The sequence below is a fragment of the Maniola hyperantus genome, chromosome 8 (assembly GCF_902806685.2).
Source record: "Maniola hyperantus chromosome 8, iAphHyp1.2, whole genome shotgun sequence".
Taxonomy (NCBI): domain Eukaryota; kingdom Metazoa; phylum Arthropoda; class Insecta; order Lepidoptera; family Nymphalidae; genus Maniola; species Maniola hyperantus.
In genome coordinates, this window is record NC_048543.1 from 11,140,405 (window position 1) to 11,157,556 (window position 17,152).

The 17,152-nt window shown below is 36.0% G+C and overlaps 1 protein-coding gene across 1 annotated transcript in view; it reads right to left on the reverse strand.

The window, feature by feature from the left end:
• Window positions 1-17,152, reverse strand: part of Cad86C (Cadherin 86C) — a 151,284-nt gene that overhangs the window by 109,172 nt on the left and 24,960 nt on the right. The gene's annotated exons all lie outside the window — the stretch shown is intronic.

Below are 17,152 nucleotides of genomic sequence, written 5' to 3' on the forward strand. Positions count from 1 at the left end.
ATAGATTAAAACAACAAAACTTAACTTGGATTAAGATGTTGATCTGCTTTAATTTAATAAACATACCAGCTGGGGTAGTTTATCGATGTTATCGTTCATCAGTCTTGTTGTGCTCAGTCTGTGATTCCTGATAGCAAAGCAGATAGAATCTGCATAGTACATTATCGTTGTTTAATGATTTTAAGAGACTGTTATGTTTTGGTTAAGTTCTATAGCTTTTCTATAAGCTCTGATAGCCTAGTGGTTAGGACGTCCGCCTCCTACTCGGAGGTCGGGGGTTCTATCCCGGGCACTTTTCGGAGTTATATGCATTTTAAGTAATTAAGTATCACTTGCTTGAACGGTGAAGGAAAACATTGTGAGGAAACCTGCATGCTTCAGAGTTCTCCATAATGTTCTCATAGGTGGCCAAAACCCTTCTCACTCTGAGAGGAGACCCGTGCTCTGCAGTGCGCCGGCGATGGCTTGATCGTGATGATGATGATGATAGTTTCTATCTTATTATTTTGGATTTAAATTAAAACGTGCATTTGCGTAAGGTTTGTAGTTTTCTTCATACAAGTACCTATATAAATCTGAATCAATAAGATTTCAAGTAAAACTCTTATCCGAGTTTAACTAGATCATTATCTAAGTAGTTTTTGTATAGATAAGTTTTTGAAAACTCCTGTGGAAAACAGTGGATATAATAATAGTACGATCTATATTACCAACCCTTAGCGATATTTGCTTTTTTATCATGATGATATAGCCGACTAGTGTCATCAACGATCTCTAATATCTAATAAGTTTTCATGGATATTGTAATTTTTAATATGTATTCATAATTTTAATTTATTTTTGCGCTAAATAATGAAGATAAAACAATGTGTTGTTACTAAAACATTGCTGGGAACTAGCGGTTGTTTCAAAGTTCGAAATGCCGATAGGGAGACCTAATATTTGTACAAAATAAGCATTCTTCATACCTTCGCCTAAGGGCTACGGACGGATGTTTTGTTTACTTTAAATTTATGCCCAAATGAAGGCAAACATAACGGTTCAAAAATGAACAAAGCTTTATCTATGTGTAAGAACTAAATAGCGAGAGGAACGTGCGCAAGATTTTTCAGATTTTTTTTCCGACTACGGCCAAGAAAAGGTGAATCGGTATATGATTTGAGCAGTTTTGTATGTGTATTATTTATCACCTAATACATAATACTTATTTGATAAACTTTGGTAGGCTTCGGTTTCATGTTTTGCACTTGATAAATGTTAATTTAATATTATGGAAAATCTAAAATGTTGGATGTCGAGTTTGGTTGGGTAATAAATACTTATTGTGAATACCTATATTATCGAACTTCAGTACCTAGGAGATATTATTCTTCAGTTTTAATTGTCGCATTTAATAATAATTATTGTTAACCATATTATAAATGCGAAAGTGTGTTTGTTTGTAAGTTTATTTGTTTGTCTTTCAATCACCTTAAACGGAGCAACAGATCGGCCTGATTAGTTACACAGATATAATTAAAGTTCTGGAGAGTGACATAGGCTATTAATTCCAGAAAACCAAAGAGTTCCCACAGGATATTAAAGACCTAAATCCACACGAATGAAAGCGTGGGCATCATCTAGTAATACCTACATATGTGAATTTCGTACTTCCATACCCTTCAGTTTCAGTTTTTTTACTTTATCTTGACTCTTAAGTAAGAACTATGTAACTAGGTAAAGAACAAGCGAAACGTGAGCAAGATTTAATGGAGATTTTTTGTGGTGTGTGCGAGATTAAAAAGTATGAAAAGCAGTGTCAGTGGTTCTGATAATAAATGCGGAGTGGGCGGTGCCCTGTTTACATTGTAATTCGTGGACACGATTTTACGACAAACTGCAATATAGTGAAATATATATTTTGTTACTCCTTTTTTGGAATTTATGTTGACACTTTATTGCAGTTTTGCAATAACTTTTTGCTGTAGGGTGTTATAAAATAAGGTATGTAAGATCGACAGTAACGATGAAAAAGCTATAAAAACTAAAAGCCATAGATTCTAAGGCACCTCTAAGTTTTCTTAATAACTGCCATGCGAAAGTATGTTTGTTTGTTTGTCCTTCCTTCACGACCTAACTAAGCAACCAATCGACTTGATTTTCGCATCGGCATAGATATAGTTGAAAAGACGGAGAGTAACATATTAGGCTACTTTTTATTTCGGGAAATTAAAGTTCCCACGGGAATACTAAACTCACGCGGCCTCACGTTAATGATAACTAGAAATCACTATTGTCTTGATAGTGCTGGGCTATCCAACCAAGATCTGCTTACAACCATGTAAAAAAGTAATTTTTTACACCGCGCACACTAGGGACATTTGGCAAATTGCTTAATTGCTATCATGTCATATTTCACTACACTAATCAATCATCAATTGACCGGTTTTTCTTAACAATAGCGCAATCCTATTGTTGATCGATCGCGATTTACGCGTCACTTTCGCAACCCCAACCCGCAGACAACCAGTTTTGTAGATGAAGATATAGACAGCTCAGTTTTCGCAACCGTTCTATTATTGCAACAACAGAACCTGGGCTTACGTTACGCCTTCAGAAGCATGTAGTTATAATTTTTTTATTTGAATTAGATAATAATCAAAAAGCTTCAATTACTTAAGTTAATAATGGTAATTTTGTTGTCTAGTTAATTTTATAATTTATTTCAAGCATTGCAACATTTTTATAACTTGTTTAGTAAAACAGTAGCACTCTCTATTTGGTAGCTACTCTTTTCAAAGTAGCAGATTCTTGTTCCATTACAAGATAAGCCTTGACTGCGATCTCACCCGGTGGTAAGTGATGATGCAGCAAAGTCTAAGACGGAAGCTGGCTAACTTGGAAGGGTTATCGCGGTGTTAATCAAACCCATACCCCTTATCGGTTTCTACACAGCATTGCACCGGAACGCTAAACCGCTATGTAGCCCGGCTTTACCAGTCGGGTGGTAACTAGCCACGGCCGTAGCCTCCGACCAGGCCAAATCAGGGACAGTTTAGAAATTCTGAATTCCCAAACTGTCCCTGCCGGGAATTTAACCCGGGATTTTCAACTTATAAAACCACCTCCTCATCACTGCGCCAGGGAGAATGTCTAAAAAAATATCTTTGCCCCTACGTACAATATTTATTAGCAAGAGTCCTCTGCGTTCCGATATTTCGTTTTCAGCAAGAATAGTCTATAGGTGTGCCCTGAACGATTAGTATAGATTGTAGGTATCATGTCCTTTAGACGAGTTATATTCTTACAATCTTATGAATTGGATTAAATCATTATGACCAGACGCCATTACCATTGTCTATGGTAAATTACTGTCGACAAGAAAACTGTAAGATCAGGTTACCTTTCCACAAAATTATTAATCGATTTACAAGTTACAACTTATTCGATTGCCACGATCCTATTTTATTTACAATCGGAATGGGAATAAATTCGAGTTTTACCAATAAAGCGTGGCCGCCCGATTGTAACTAATTTTCCGGTTATTTAAACGATATGCCGCAATGTAGATAACGAAGTAGAAGTTTTGTGTTCTGTCGAATGATAATGGCTGTTTGTCTTTCGTTTAATTTAGCACGTACGGGTTACAGAAACAAGTAGACGAAATATATATTTTGTTAAATTAGGAACATTGTTAATTGTTATAGAAAAAGCGGTAGGTAATAGCCTAGTGATTAAGATAGTCGTTGCCTCTTAGTCGTGGCTCCGAGGTTCGATCTCGGGCCGCATAGCAAATTAAGCTTATGGTTCTTTGTATATCGTGGACTTCCGCAAATTTACGCCTATATATTATAACAATTGAGGATCATCAGAAGTTTAAAATTATGCTAATCAGTGAGTGACGCGGGGGTCAAACTACGATGTATCTCCATTTTAATCGATAATCTGTCAAATTTAACTGACCTCTAGAAATATGCAGACCTTGGTTTAAATACCAGAAGCATGATAGACCGAAGAAGGTTATAGTAGATAGTACGATCACCACTTCACATTGCCATTTAAAAGTACAGATATCTCGGTCACTTCAGAGTTCAGACAGAAGATTATGGGGCCGATTCTCTTGTACACAATCTCTAAACTAAACTAAATTACCAGGTCTAAATCTAGTGCCATCCTTTTCCGAAAGCAACATTATGAAAGGGATAGCAATAGATTTAGGCGTGACATTTTAGTTTAGTTTAGAGATTGTGTACAATGGAATTAGCCACAATGTTTAGATTACTCTAATGGACAGTGCTTTGCAAAATAGATTTAGTTTTCATTATATTAAATGATTTGAAATGAAAGTTTTCTTTACGATTATTATAATAATTCAAAAGATGGCTGGGTGTCTTAACAAAGTATTCAATAGATTGGACTTTAGTCTGCATTAGTAATCGTAGTCCCAGTCCTAGGTAACGTCCGCTGGCCTGTAAATTATTCTAGCCCATTTAGATCAGTCTTTAGCAAAGCTCTTTTAATGTTGAAAATAAATAATTACTGTTTATTCGTATTCTCATTGTCCGTGCAAAAGCTCATTTATCAATCAAAGTGGACATCGATTTATAGCGAATTTTAAGTCAGTAATGTATGAAATAAAAGCATTTAACCGAAAGTAATTGCAGTTAAACTTCAGAAATAATGCTTCAATAAATAACCTCGCGTATTGTGTACCTAGCTTTAGCCTTATTGAAATTCCTAAAGTGAATAAATAATTTATGGTATTCGTAAGAAAACAAGAATTCAATGAACTTTGCCAATAGCGGACGCTACTCGGCCTTGATGATCAGTAATTTAAGCGAATATAAAACATGTTCTATTCTTTAGACGAGAAACAACGATCAAGAGAATGTGCTTTTATCAAAAGCATTTGTAAAAGTTTGTTTGAATAAAAATATTTCTATTTTATTCTTATAATTCCAAAAGCTTTAAACTGCAGAAACAGAAAATTAGGATAAGTTTTCTTTTTTTTAGTTGGTAGCGTAGCGATTCAAAATGGATTTATAAGTATGTAAAAAAGGTTTGCAATGTAGAGATTTTTTTTTTGATGTCTAATAATATCGTCATCATCACTATCGCCAATTGATAGGCGTACACAGCTAAACATTGCAGTCTCTTGTAGGGACTTTCATACGCCTCGTTCTTGCGCAGCTTGAATCTATCTACCAATGCGAACGCTAAGCTTTCTGGTGCGAGGTCACCTTTCTAGCATCTTGGGATCCAAACATCTATCAGAAACTCCAAGCATAGATTTAGAATTTTGCATTCGATTAAAAACCAGTTTATAGATTTCATGCTCGTCATCGTCGCTTCAACCAATAACCGATACAATATTATGATACCTACCGACTACAGTTGGACATAATATTATAGGTCTTTTGCAAGTATCGCCACAAAACATGCAGTTTTGAGCCGCTTATATCGAACGACTTCTAATAACTTGGCTTGAACATTCAATAGTGATAAAAGCGTTTTTCAAATTACTATAAATCAGAAAACAATTCCTCGCGTAGGTATAACTTACCACTAAAGGAAAGGTAAAAAAGAAAAGAAAATGAGGCTCTATTAAAGAGTTTTGCCCATCTAAGCAAAGTTAAGTAATAGGTAAATTGCACCTTACTAGAAAATTAAATGCTGTGATTTTTTATTTAAAACAATAGTGAAAGTTACTTTGATGTGAACTTCCTTACTTACGTAACTATCAACCACCGACTACTATACATAATATCGTAGAGCGTTCTATTTATTCCACTACCGTTCTGAGAATCTACTACACGTCACGATTCTGCACGCATTGTAAAAGCAAATTACCCTTTAAATATAAAGAGATAAGAATCAATATCGCGTGTATACTATGTAGGCGTAATATTGGTTGGTATTTACGCATGGGCTATAAAGATCGAGTGCAGCCAGCCGAAGGCAAGCAGCTTTCCTCAATAAGAAGCGTTAGTACTTACGCATTTTGTTAGCATTTTATGACCTTTAGGTTGTTCTTGTTGCCATTGCAAACACGGCAGCAGAAGGTATCACACATAATTATCATCTACTAGCTGATGCCCGCGACTTTGTCCGCGTGGATTTAGGTTTTTAAAAATCTTGTGGGAACTCTTTGATTTTGTAAAATATAAATTTTTGCAATTAGCAGTATGACATATTTTTTTTTTTTTTTTTAATACAATAAAACTTAAAGCTAGCCTTATCTAATTACTATATAAATCATGACCGCGTGGAATGGTGCCAAGAATACTGGCTGCATTTCCGCGCTGGACAGCTAGGCTGATCCGCTGCGCAAAAAATGAGCCAGCCCTTCTGTCACCAGTCACCATATTTTATTAAGCTCACATGTTAAAATCTCGTAGTTAAAGATCAACCCTAAGGGTGCTATTTTACACCCTTAGGGTTGATCTTTAACTACGAGATTTTAAATACTACGGGTTTAAAATTTGTGTAGTCCACGCGGACGAAGTCGCGGGCATAAGCTAGTTAGTGATATTTTTCACTTTTTCACATTGTACTTTTACCTAAGTAATAGGTATCAGAGTGAAAAAAAAAAACATGAAAAAGGCATGATTTTCTCTTCGTGTTTTAGTTTAATTTAATTTCGTGGAGTAGGTACTATACTTTCCTTTCCGTTGAATTATAAAGGCTGTATCTCCGTACAAAAAGGTCTCTATTTTATTTATTTCTTTATAATTTTTCGTAAACTCTAGATAGCGTAATAGACTGAAACTAACTATATAATAGTAGGTATATTATTTCTAGAAGCATCAGTGCATAAACTAATGCGCGTGGGACATTCCCGTAATATTCTATTATTTGTACTATTATTTGTCCCACTGTGAAATCGCCGCTAATATTATGTTGCTGTTATTGCAGTGTGTAATGGGTCTTATTAGGTTGCGGCGGCGATGGCGTGTGAACTGGCTTTACAAGTGACGTGAGTCTATAATCACTTTCATTAGACCTCGGGTAATCTCACTTTTGCTTGCTAGCAAAATTATTACCCCCTAGAAACTTTTTTAGAACCAAGCTTTCTGGCGTAAAATTGATAACTTTTCAAACATGAGATCTCGAATTATTGCCTAGTTTATCATCATAATCATCATCAGCCTGTTTGCGTCTATTGAGGCCTTCCCTAAAGCGCTTCCTCACACAACCCTCCGCTTTCCTCCTCCACCCACTTTCTGACAACTTTTTAAGGTCGGTCCAGCAGGCTAGAAGGCTGTGCCACTCTTTGGTCTGCGGAAATTTTTCTCACGTTGCAATTAACATTCCGGTATGATGAGTCTACCTTTCTAGTATGTAATAGCGACTAAGCTAGAGGGCGTTCTATTGCTAACGTTCGTAAAAAAGTGTACCCAAAAATCTTAAAAATTACCTTTCAATAGGATGTCATTTCTACAGTAAAACGATCGTAAATTAAGCTCCTTCGGTTATTTACTAAAGATACTCCTACTTAAACTGCTATTATGAAATAGCCAAGTGCAAACAGGAAACGATTTGAATAGAATCCATTTAATTAACTGATTAATTAAAACTGATCTACTTAATTCGATAACGTGGTCTTTACATGTCGGAAGAGCTATAAACATCTATAAGATATATCTTCAGTGCTAAGTTACCATCTATCCGATCTTATCGATTGAGAAATTCGATCTATTAAACCCGACAGATGCAAATTTTAAGCCCGAATTTAGACCGATTTATATTATTGCCGACCTTTCCGCATTTATATTAAGCATCACATATTGCACTGCGAAAATTCCGCCCGGTTCTCAGCCGGAATATACCTAATACAGTACGCGGCAGAAAGTATTGCACATCGAACTTTAGGAGATAGCGGATTTGTAGAGCATTGTCTCTGTCGTTGAGACCGACAAAACGTCACATAGGTATGAGTGAGAGACAACGCTCTACAAAGCCGAAATGTCATTCTAATGGCCGATGTACATTACTTTCTACCACGTAGGTACCTACTGTACTTATAATGGGATAATAGATGACGTACGCGACTTCGTATGCGTGGATTTTAAAAATTCCATGGGAACTCTTTGATTTCCCGGGAAATAGTAGGCTATGTTTACACCCGGAGGTTCGTCCTATCTCTGTACCAAATAGATAATTCTTCGCCGTGCATTTAGGTTTTATAAAAATCCTGTGGGAACTCTTTGACTTTCCGGGGCAAAATGGCCTATGTACTGTGGCTGTAAACTCTGCCAAAGCTACCTATATAGATGTGGCAATTTTCATCAAAACTGGGCCGTGACAAGATAGCACACAAACAGACACACTTTCGCATTTATATAATACTACCTACTGTAAATATACCAACCTACTTAGTAGGTTTTAATTCAAGAGCCCATTGTTACCACAAAAGTTTTTCTAGGACCGCTTTCGAAAGCCTAGCTCTACCACCAAACAAGTCTATGCAACCTTTGGTTCCTGTTTCACTGTGTTTGGTCATTACTTACATTTATGTACACGGTCATTGCTCTACAAATGTTTACTTCCCGCCAAATGCAGGCAACGACTAAAATACATAACATACGCTGCGTTTGGTTACATAACAGATTATGACACTGTTACTTTATAAGATTAGTTTTGCGTTAAGTTTTCTAAGCAAATTTTGAAATAATATTTTAGATGCTAATACTTCGACTGTAGTAATAAAATAATGTGATTTTTTGTATAGCGGTAGCATTATTAAAGAGAATAAATAAAACAACAAACATTATTTTTATTTATTTTTAACATCACGCTGTACGGAAGGTGATTTATGACGTCACAATCCGTAAACGACAATTTTTTTTCAATTTTTCAAATTACTTCAGTCTAAGACCCTATTAGATGACCACTCAGGTGGTCTTCTAATTCTGATTCAAATTTTGACGCTTTTCAAACATTTTAATTTCCCGAGATAAAAAGTAACCTATTGATATGTCCATTGACCTAGGCCTATTACTTCGTACCTATGTCCATCCCCGGGATGCAATCTTTGTGCCTTTCGTCAAAACCAGACAGACAGACAGCATATTGCTAGCAGCAACACTAAGTAGAAGTTATGTGCAGCGAACGAAATCTTATATTGAGGTCGAATCAGAGATGGTTGCATTTATTTCCCTTTTACGAAGTAATTTCCAGAATGACACAACCGAGATAAAGCGCGGAGGCGTAATCGTTCACAGTAGAAAGTTTAACTTGTATGAAATTCATTGTGACAAAAAGTCGACCATTTATGGCGAACAACGCAATACTTGGCTATAGTTGGATCGCAGTCCTTTAATGTCGATGTCCACTTATGATACTATGTGTGGACCCGCTGCGCTTCAGGGTTTCTCATAGCGTCTATCAGGTACCTAATCAATGCCGTAAAATTGTAGACTAGACGTTCCCAGAGAACCTGGGGTGCTTCGATGAATTTTTAGCTACACGTTGATCAGTAATTGTGTAGCTATTACGAATCTTCCGGGTTCCGGGATGCCTTTTTCGTTTTGTTTCGTTGTTTTTTTTTATTATAGACATGTTATGTGTTTCACGAAAATGATATTAAGGCCCAAGACACGGGTCTGCCTGCGAAATTCAAATTTAATTTGGTTTTTCACAATTTGTAAACTAATGCGACAAAGTGGACTTATGGCATTAAATTTTCGCCCCTAGCAATATCATCTTCACAGGTTTATATAAAAATCTTTACTTGAAAGTGTCCAGTTTAAGAAATTAGTCAAAATAATGACTAATTTGTGAGAAGCTCACGTCAAACTCATTATTTTGACCAATTTCTTAAATTAGTATAGTTGTGTAGTGTGGCCGTGAAGACGGATATAGGAAGAAAGAAGCTGGGAGAACCCTATAGAAACTCGGGTAAGTTTGAATTGTGGCGGTCATTGATCTAGAATCTAGATATTTAAATCGATGGTGGCGCCCTTAAAAATATAAAACAGCATAATTTTGGAACGTAGTAATTTTGGACACAACTTATTATTTTGGTTTTAGACACTAATAAATGAACTATTTGTGAACTATTGCAATACAATTTATTCATTAAAAATAGCAAAAAAATTGTCGACATTTCAAACGGCCAGCGGCTATTGCACTAGTTTAATATTGGAGCTGTAGAAAGTGGGCTGAGCAGGACCTGACCTTTCGAAGCGACCTTTAACCATTAATAGTGGTCTGATATGACCCCGGTAGTGTATGTGAAAATCGCTACCATTTCTCTATGATATAATTTCAAGCGCAAATTATAGAGGCGTGAACGAGTACAGTGGGCGGTACTCGCATCCCAGCTGTTTAGCATCTCGTTAATAAGATACTTGAATGCTTCTTTCATGCTCATGCGAATAGCTATGTGCATTGTGTTGTAATGGTATTGATTTTGTTTATGTTTTATATGGTCTTCCATTAAGAGTGTCCTACTTTTATAATAAACAAGTGCCTTTTAGATACAGCGTTCATTTACCTACATGGGTTTAGTTTCTATCATTTTGGCGAACTTCACACCATTTCAAACTTAATATTTTTGTAAAGATAAGACGTAATGTTAAATATTTGTTTTATTGGTTTGTTGGTCTGTTGGTTTGTCCTTCAATCACGTTGCAACGGAGCATCAGATCGACGTGATTTTTTGCATGGATATTGTAAGACCTGGAGAGTGACATAGGCTACTTTTCATTTCTGAAAATCAAAGAGTTCCTACGGGATTTTTAAAAACTAAATCCACGCGTACGAAGTCGTGGGCATCAGCTAGTCATTTATAATTGTTCCAATATTTCACGAATGTTTTAAGCAAATAAGTCAAAAATCATTGGAAATTCGTGGTATTTGATCGGCGTGAGGTGCAGAAATAACATATGCTTATTGGAATACACTGTCTATGTGCTCACTCGTAAGAAATATTAGTACGAGTAGGCGTGAGCATCGGTCACGTATTGGCCTGAGTTACAGCTTAGGAATGAAATAAATCTAGCTTCACATTACACTGCCGCCATATTGTGCCTTATACATCGACCGCCCACGCAAACATACGCACATGGAGTACAGCTCGAAAGTTTCAGCACAATTTAGTGACATACAGTTGGTCTACGACTGTGTTTACGCAGAATATTGGCTGGGATTTTCAGTAAAGCTGACGTTATGGGCCGATCAATAAATTACATTAGAGTACGCCTTACGCAAGTTTAAAGCTAGGCAGTTACCATGAGATGCTCTGGGATTGTGATTTCTGATTACAACTAAAAACCTAATTGCTTAAATACTACAAAAAATTACTTGTAGATAATCTAGAGAGTTTGTTACAGTATGCCGATGACTTTGCAGTCTCAACTGTCATTGTTAGAGCTGTTATGACGTTTGTTTCAGTGTACATGGCAGATGTCGAATGGGTATTAAGTTGAAATGTTTAATTACCGACAGGGCGACACCATAGCGTACCTACTTAGTGATCAAGGGGGCTCCACTGTATGATTGTTAAACTGTGCTAGTACTTCTCGAAAGCTTTACGTTTGTCAACTACACAATGAGACTAGAGTAATGAACTCACTTTAATGCTGCTTAATGTGATTCTATCTTTGGAGTTTAATTGTTTTTTCGTGTTTGTTTACTGGGTGTGTAGTTTCGGTAATTAAATTAAGATAAGGCTCTTTCAATTTAGATATATTTTCAAACGGTTCAAGATGAATACATTTTATGGTATCTTTTATTTAATGCAGGTACGTGTAAGAAGACGTCAAACCAATCCGTATTCCATTATTTGGTAGTAGATGATGCCCGCGACTTCGTCCGCGTGGATGTAGGTTTTTTAAAATCCAGTGTCTACTCTTTAATTTTCCGGGATTGCCTGTCTTTTTTTTAAAAAGAATATTAGCCATGTTAAATGACTAATATTCCCCTTTCCTCTCCAATTAAGCGACAGGCTTGTGCTAGGAGTAGGTACGACAATAGTGCAACGGGCGGGGTTTGAACCGACGACCTTTCGGTTTTCAGTCCACTCCTGTACCGGTTGAGCTATTGAGGCTCTTACCCGGAATGTAAGCTAAATCTCATCAAAATCGGTTGAACTGTTGGGCTGTGAAAAGCTAGCAGAGAGACAGACAGTCAGACAGACACATTTTTGCATTTATAATATTAGTATGGATTAGTATATTTAGAATTTTGTCAATCTGAATCTTTAAAATCTAGTTAGTCTAGTACTTAGTTTAAAAATTAATCATTTTGACATTCCATAATTTCGAAATAACTACTGTACAGATTTGGCACTTAATTTTACGAAAGATTAACCGTGACTTCATTTTTATATGCAGTTCAAGAAAAAAGTCTGTTACTAATTTTGTTGCGAGGATTTTTGGGCTCTAATTTAGTTTGATTGACAGCACCGCCGCCAGAGGTAAAATTTATATTATCTCTGGTGCTATAATATAAAATAAATTTGGACTGTATTATTCGGAATTATAAATCTCTCATGGAGCTCTCTTCACGCCTGTATCGAAATTCGATACGGTATAAAATGTTTGTGGTCATATTTTGGAATAATTTTTTTAACTATAGGTAGCTATCGACCTCGAGTTTGTACGTGGGGAATAAAACTTATGCCGTAGTTCTAAGATATCGGGATTACAAAAGGAACTTGTATTATTATCTAACTAGCTGATGCCCGCGACTTAGGTTTTTCAAAAATCCCGTGGGAACTCTTCGATTTTCCGGGATAAAAAGTAATAATGCCTATAACACTCTCCAGGTCTTTATCTATATCCATGCAAAAAATCACGTCAATCCGTTGCACCGTTGCGACGTGAATGAAGGACAAACCAACAAACCAACAAATCAACAAACTAACACACTTTCGCATTTATAATAAGGGTACTGATTTTTAAAAACAACCTTCATGGCGCAGTAGTAAGCGCTGTTGTCCTATTAGTGGGAGGTCCCGGGTACGATTCCCGGCAGGGGTTTGGAATTTTATAATTTATAAATTTATGGTCTGGTCTGGTGGAAGGCTTCGGCCGTGGCTTTACCACTCTACCGGCAAAGCCGTGCGAGAAATTTAGCGTTCCGGTATGATGCCGTGTAGAAATCAAAGGGGTTTGGGTTTAATAAAAACTGCTATCTATATCTATCTAGACTGCATCATCACTTACCAACATGTGAGACTGCAGCCAAAGGTCAGATTATATCTGAATAAAAAAAAGCCTACATGCCAATATAGAAATGGTTGTTTGAGTTTTGATTTTGATTTTTTTTTAATGTCTATATTATGGGTAGGAATGGATTATGAATTTGTGCGGTAAATTGAAGCGCACAAATAATAATTATGACGATGATTGCATTCCAAAATTGATATTAAAGTTGATAGGCGAAAATTAATTAAACCGTCGACTGATGGGTACGTAATAACTTTGACCGTTCATAATAATATGCATCACTTTGTAGAGTAGTAAATAATTTTAATAGCAAATATATACACAACATACCATTATACTGCAAATGATTACACAGGCTTACTATTATTATGATTTTGTTGATTTAACTTTATTTTAAATATAATACCTAATATGGTTTTATAGTTTAGGTTTAAGTTTAATACTTTCTGATTTAGGTAAGTACTATTTACTATGCAATTTTATTTGATTTTTGAATTTTATTCAATTCTATCAGCGTCTCGTGGGTCATAAAAAAATCTCTAGTAAAAAACCAATTTTTAATTTAATCTAAATATAAGTAATAGCACTTAGCGGGCGATGGAGAGAGCTATGCTTGGAGTTTCTCTACGTGATAAAATCAGAAATGAGGAGATCTGTAGGAGAACTAGAGTAACCGACATAGCTCAACGGGTTGCGGCAATGGGCCGGGCACATAGTTCGTAAAACCGATAGACGTTGGCGTCCCAAGGTGCTGGAATGGCGACCTCGCACCAGGAGCTGAAGCGTTGGAAGACCCCCCACTAGGTGGACGGACGACATCAGACGAGTCGCAGGGAACCGCTGGATTCAGGCGGCGCAAGACCGTGGCGTGTGGAAGTCCCTACAAAAGACTGCGTGTCCAGCAGTGGACATTTATCGGTTGATGATGATGATGATGACGATGATGATGATGATAAGTAATAGGCCGACGGATTTTAATCGAACTGGATAGAAGCGGCACAAGACTATGTGCTGAGGAAATCCGTGCAAGATACATTTGGCCAACATAGTTGTGTAAAGATACCATAGAAGCTGACAAAAAAAATGTTTCAAACACAGCGGCGGAACATAATAATGTTTGGTATTTTTTATTTCACTTATACTTCACTATATTGCCAAATGATGTAATGATGTACTATGAATTAATATACATATTTGGTACCTATATAATATCATTGTATAGCCAGCAGAAGTTATCTATCGGGTTAAACGACGTTAATAGACAAATCGTTTAAAAGTGCTTTTTATCTTTATCGAATGTAGTAAAAGAAAATTGAGTGATTTGTATTCATTGTGATTTGGCTGTTCATTGGAATATGTATGTTAAGCTACTTTTATAAGAACAATTAAAAAAACGAACAAGATTGACCTTAACCGAGACCATCAACGTCCGGTAAATTTTAAGACCGCGATAAAAGAACATAAAACAACACAGGAATTTCGAACTTGAACCAATGAATGGAATAATTGAAAAAAGTGAACCGAACCGGTTTATCGCATTACTTAAAAGCGGCTACAGGTTGTGTAAAAACTTAACGATCGACTATACTTTGCGGTTGTATAAACATAGAGGCTTAAAGATGTACCTTTAATTAACGGTGGGAAAACATTAACTAGATGATGCTTGCAACTTCATCCCAGTGGATTTTGGTTTTCAAAAATCCCGTAGAAACAAATAGTAAAATTTCCGTAAATAAAAAGGATGCTTATGTATATCTTTCCCCGGGATTTAAGCTATGTATAGGATGGACCAAAAACGGATGGGCCGTGAAAAGCTAGCAGACAGACACATGCACTTGCATTTATAGTATTAAGTTGAATCCATCCTCAATTTAAAGAAAACCTTTTTTAAAAAAAAGCTTTTGTAAAATGAATATTATAAGACAAATCCAACGAGTCCAAACACTACAAAGTTATTTTGAAAAGTCGAGGAGAGGAGAAGAGGAGAGATGAGACCAGTTCCATCATCATCTCCAACTTTCATGATTATGATGACAATGACCATATTATTGTATTGTCATCGAAGTTACATGGGTATGTGTTCCAAATTTCAGATCAGTCGGTTGAGGGGAACTGGTAAGACTGGTAAGATTTTACCACATAGGTACTAACACGGCAAGTTAAATAATGAGAAGACTTTGGCCATAATCTACCATTAGGTACTATAGGTATGAGTATCAATAATGATTCTTGTAGAAAGGTATATAAAAGATATTTTTCACATAATGTGCAATGCTGTCCATATAAAATACCTATGTGGCCATAAAAACGTGTGACGGGCCGACCGCCGGGAGTTCAAGTTTACGATCAGGACGTTTTGACCACACGCCTTCGACTATCGGTTATCTTTATAGGGTGTCTGGTAAGTGATATCTGACAGTGCATCTGATAGCTTTAGAGCTGACCATCTGAGAGCTTTACTGCTGTGGTTCCTAGAAATGTTAAAATTCGCGCTTATCTATTATTTGAATTACACATTGCATTATTTCATTATCTCAACCGGTTTTATAATTTTTATAGATTTATAAAGTTTTGCATTCTCGGTTTGCTGAAATTCTGTGTACCATTGTAACGCATTTGCTTTGAACCTGTACATTTACATATAAGAACGAAAGTACCTAAGCTACTATATGTAGATTTAAATAGTTAAATACACAGATTAGGTCTAAGTAAACATATGCAGCGAATCCAGGGGAATTTTCAAAATTATATAAATAGCAAATCACCACTTCCATCGTCGTAAAACCCAAAGTCGCGCAAAAAAATCCCGAGAATGCTTGAGAATACTCTGGCACTGTAAATCATGCCATAAGCCTTTCCAATGACTTTTTGTCATTTTTTGTATGGACAAAACACTTCAAAAATCAGCAGATTTAAGCTATCTTTTTATATTAGCTCCAATCATAATGAAAGTAGTGTTGTACTTTTAAGACCTTTCGGATCAGATACTGTTAGAAGCTTATTTAAACCCAAAAGGAACCCCGATTTAACCGCAGTGACCTAAGTCCTAGGACCACTAAGTATCCGATTGACATTCCCGTTACAAATATCTAGATGTGAAATCCCTAACAACGTGGCGAGCAATTGTTAAACTATGCAAATAACCCGGCTCCGCCCGGCCCTTTCTGATTAAAAGTTCCACGTTTGCATCCAGATAACCGTTGCATGTTAATTAAACTTAAGCTGTTTAGTGTTTACCCCAACAATAGTTATCAAGACATTGCTACAAATAGTACTGGTTTGGCTCACAAGTAAAGCTCTACTAATTACATTAATTGATTAAGAACGATCTTAGAATACAGTTTGTACAATTAAAATGGAGCTTCAAAATTTATTGCTGGGTGCTCAGACAAAAACTGATTCCTTTAAAATTTTACCGAAAATTTGGTTTCTAATCTATAGAAAACTTATTCAGTATTATCGAAATTTAGTTTTACTACATTTTAAGGCCGCTGGAATTAATATCTGCAGTAGATATAGCTCATGTTCTTTGTACACACCTTTTTATTGTAACTATGTACGTTTAAATTTTAAGTTTTCGATACACGAATAAATAAATAAAAACTTGTAAATAGGTTTAGAATTTAGATGAGCAGACTGGTATTCTAAGATAAATACCTACCTAATCTGTCTATCAACCTTTTTTTAACTTATATATTATTTAACAATACGTATGCTTAAAAAAAATTTTAAACAAACCCATTTTTTATAACTTCGTCAAACTGGGATACTGGTATAATAAATGATGGTTTTAATGACGAAGCAATTTATTTTAAAACGATTTCATCTAGCACTAATTAAATGTTAACCCTTATCAACGTATACCATATACCTGGTGTTTCTGTTACTCATAACCTACAACATTCTTAGTTTTTTATAGGACTTTTAAAAGAGATCGCATACGGCCGCAAGCCGCACCTATACAAAATGCATTTTTACGCTCGATGTTGTAACAGAGT